The sequence below is a fragment of the Alexandromys fortis genome, unplaced genomic scaffold (assembly GCF_014885135.2).
Source record: "Alexandromys fortis isolate MF-2015 unplaced genomic scaffold, M_Fortis_MF-2015_v1.1 scaffold_101, whole genome shotgun sequence".
In the NCBI taxonomy this organism is placed as follows: domain Eukaryota; kingdom Metazoa; phylum Chordata; class Mammalia; order Rodentia; family Cricetidae; genus Alexandromys; species Alexandromys fortis.
Window position 1 is genome coordinate 6,693,182 of NW_026067983.1, and position 3,802 is coordinate 6,696,983.

Below are 3,802 nucleotides of genomic sequence, written 5' to 3' on the forward strand. Positions count from 1 at the left end.
ATAATTAGAGATGGCTAAATTTCTGGAATCCAAATGTATCACTGAGGGTAGAGCCCTTAATTCATCATCTGGGCAGTTCTTCTCTGGAGGCCTCCCCATGAATCCATTGAGCTTGAAGTGACAAAAGCAATCAGTCTGGCTTCTCCTTTCCTGCCCCAAGTGATACAATACCTTGTGAATTAAGCAACCTAATCAATCATCTATCTGACTGATACTAAAGCCATTCTTATTCTGCTCTGAATGTTTCATATTTAAAGTACAGCACAGATTATGGTGTTGATGTTATGCACTTTAATAACCAGAAAAGAAGCTACTGGGTAGGCCAATTCAACATGCTCTGGGTGCCTATATATTTTTTAGTTTAATTTTTTAGTTAAGCATGATTTATGTAGTTTAAAGAGAAGTTAATTATCACCAATTTAAATCACATAAAAATTTACATTTATATTGCACAGCCATACTTTTTGATTGACCGCAGGGTCTCACCCCCATCGCGAATTGGACTCTCTTTGGGGAATGGTGCGTATTAAATCAAAAGTGAAAGTCACACACAAAACAAGTGACTAAGAAAGCGACATGATGCTTTGGATGTTTTTGTCTTTGAATTTTTTCCAACAGTGCTTAAATTTCAATTGTTGCATAATTTTGTAAGAAATTTCCTTATCTATACTTTTAGCCACTTCTAATTTAATTTTATATTCTTTTAGTAAAATTGTAATAGCATCTCATTATGGTTCAGAGTGGGATTTTCCTAATAATGATGTTGTATATATTTCCATGTGTTTCTTTTTGATATACAGAGATTCTTTAAAAAAATCTGCTTAAATCTTTTACCTAATTTTAATTGGGTCCTTTGCTCTTTCAATGTTTTGAGAATTTTAAAACATATTTACATATATGTCCCAGATATAAGGCCTTTGTATGATATGTAGTTTGCATTTACTTTCTTCTAGTCTTTACCTTATCTTTTCATACTATTTTTGATTAGTTCTGTAATAGATTTTTTTTGTATGTTAGTGAAGTCCAATTGAGTTTTTAGATTGTGTTCAATCACATTGATGTGTATCTTTGTTTTTGCCATGCCTAAGAACTCTATGCCAAACTTTGTATTATTATCATTTCCTGCTCTATTATCTCCCAAAACGTGTTTGATATTCCATTTTGCATATAGTCCTAGGCTGTCTTTTGAGCTGATGTCTTTCAAGATATAATAATCAAGGTTCCTCCCTTGTTCCTCATACCAACGGTAAACATTAACACAGCATTTCTTAGAGTAACTTCCTTTTTTCATTTTCTTGCTTCTGAATCACTGTGAGAAACAGGCCATGTCTGCCTGTATCTGGCCCCTCTGTTCCTTCTACTGTGCTGTGTATCTGTGTGTATTTACAGCACCGTTTTCTGCTGCTGTTCTGTGTATCATCTGTGTGTATTGTCAGCACACTGCTTCCACGACTGTTGTTTTAGAGAGACACTATAGACATACCATATCTGAATCGATGCTTAGTCAGCTTCAAAGAACTACAAAACTACACGAGAAAACATTTTTTTTTCAATTATACAGAATTTTCTAGAAAATACACTTGGTCAAAGCTTAAACACTGGGAATCAATGTGCTGGAAAATAAGCCAAAAGGCAACTTCTCTGACTTCTGAATGGTATTGCCTTATCCTGCACCTTTTAAAATGTAATCTTATCTATCATTGATATTTCTTGTCTGTCTTATGCTATTAAAATGTTATACTGAGGGAATGAGAAATTGACTCTGAGGTAAAGTACTCTTATAAAGGCCCTAGTTCAATTTCCAGTAACCATGTGGCAGCTCATAACTATCAGTAAATCCATTTTGAGGACATTCATTGTCCTTTTATTTTTCTGCTTGCACCAGACACACATGTGATACCCGTGTATGCATGCAGGCAAAGCACTCATGCATAAAAATAAAAGTCAGTGAATTTTCAAGCATAATGTCATTTAAGAGAATGTCTATCTGACTTATGGCCCTTCTTCCAACAGACTGGAGATCATTGAGAAAATTCTCCAATATATTCACATTACAAATTGGATTTGCAAATCTACACTTTTTTGGACATTGTCTGAGTTTCTAAATATAATAAAATATCTATTTTTGCTTTCCTATCAAAATGAAATTCCAATTTTGCTAATATTTTTAAGCTGAGCAGTCGGCTCGTAGAAATGTCACCTAACAGCACGACAGCATGCCATAACTTGTCATGCTTCTGTATTCAGATTATCTACCTTTCATATCTACATAGGCTTTCTGCTGCCCTCATGAGCTAAAGGAGCACTTTTATGTTATTTCTTTAGTACTATCCTGTTCTGGTTTATCTTCTAACCATACTTCCTAATATAGTCATAATTCATGGCAATTTCTAACAGAATGGAGGAGCTGTAGAAAATTTAAGGGCTTTTGGTTTACTGAACATTGAATATTATAATATAATTTGTTTCCAATTTAACACATTGCATTTCAATCACATAAATACAATAAAACACAGTCCAATAAACAACATGAAATATAGTAGAAAAAGAAAAAAGAACTATTCTTTAAGTAACTATTCATGAGACCGGACAGTGGGGATGCATGCCTTTAATCCCAGCACTAGGGAGGCAGAGGCACGCGTATCTTTGTGAGTTTGAGGCCAGCCCGGTCTACAAGAGCTGGTTCCAAAGCTACGGAGAAACCCTATCTTAAGAAAGGAAGGAAGGAAGGAAGGAAGGAAGGAAGGAAGGAAGGAAGGAAGGAAGGAAGAAAGAAAGAAAGAAAGAAAGAAAGAAAGAAAGAAAGAAAGAAAGAAATTGTTTAGAGTCCTGCCCCTATGTGATGTGGGTGGACTCCTACTGCTCAGGTACAGGTGGCATCAGTCAAGAGGTCAGAAAATAGGGACTTGCCTGATGTACCAAAGGCCAAGATAGCCACTAGAAGGCCAGACCTCAACTTGAACAAAGATTCCTTACTAGATCACAGCTCACGCCGGGAACCAGAAATCTGGTCCACAAAACTAGACGACCAAAGAGGAAACAAAAACCGAGGAACAAAACATTCATCCAGCAATGACAACCTCAAAATAAGGACCTAGATCTAATCATTCCAGACAAAGATACCTAAATACGAGTGTAAACATACAACCAACACCAACCGGAGCTAAGCTATTCTATGATAGCAAGACCTGAGTATTCCAACACAGATGAAACACAAGAAAATGAACTTCAAACAGACTTTATGAAGATGATATAAATCCTTAAAGAGGGAAAAAAACTTCCTTAAAGAAATTGAAGCTGGGCGTTGGTGGCACACGCCTTTAATCCTAGCACTCGGGAGGCAGAGGCAGGCGGATCTCTGTGAGTTCGAGACCAGCCTAGTCTACAAAGCTAGTGCCAGGACAGGCTCCAAAGCCACAAAGAAACCCTGTCTCAAAAGAAATAAATAAATAAATAAATAAATAAATAAATAAATAAATAAATAAAAAATGGGAGAAATCAATAAATCCCTTAAAGAATGATTAAATAGGTAAGTCATATGTGTTTAAAAAGGCCAGCAGGCCTGGGTCTGAAAAAGCCTGGGTTAAAACCGGTCTTGCTGAACATAGCGGACAATGAGGACTACTGAGACCTCAAGAACAATGGCAATGGGTTTTTGATCCTACTGCACCTATTGGCTTTGTGGGAGCCTAGGCAGCTTGGATGCTCACCTTACTAGACCTGGATGGAGGTGGGTGGTCCTCGGACTTCCCACAGGGCAGGGAACCCTGATTGCTCTTTGGGCTGACGAGGGAGGGGGACT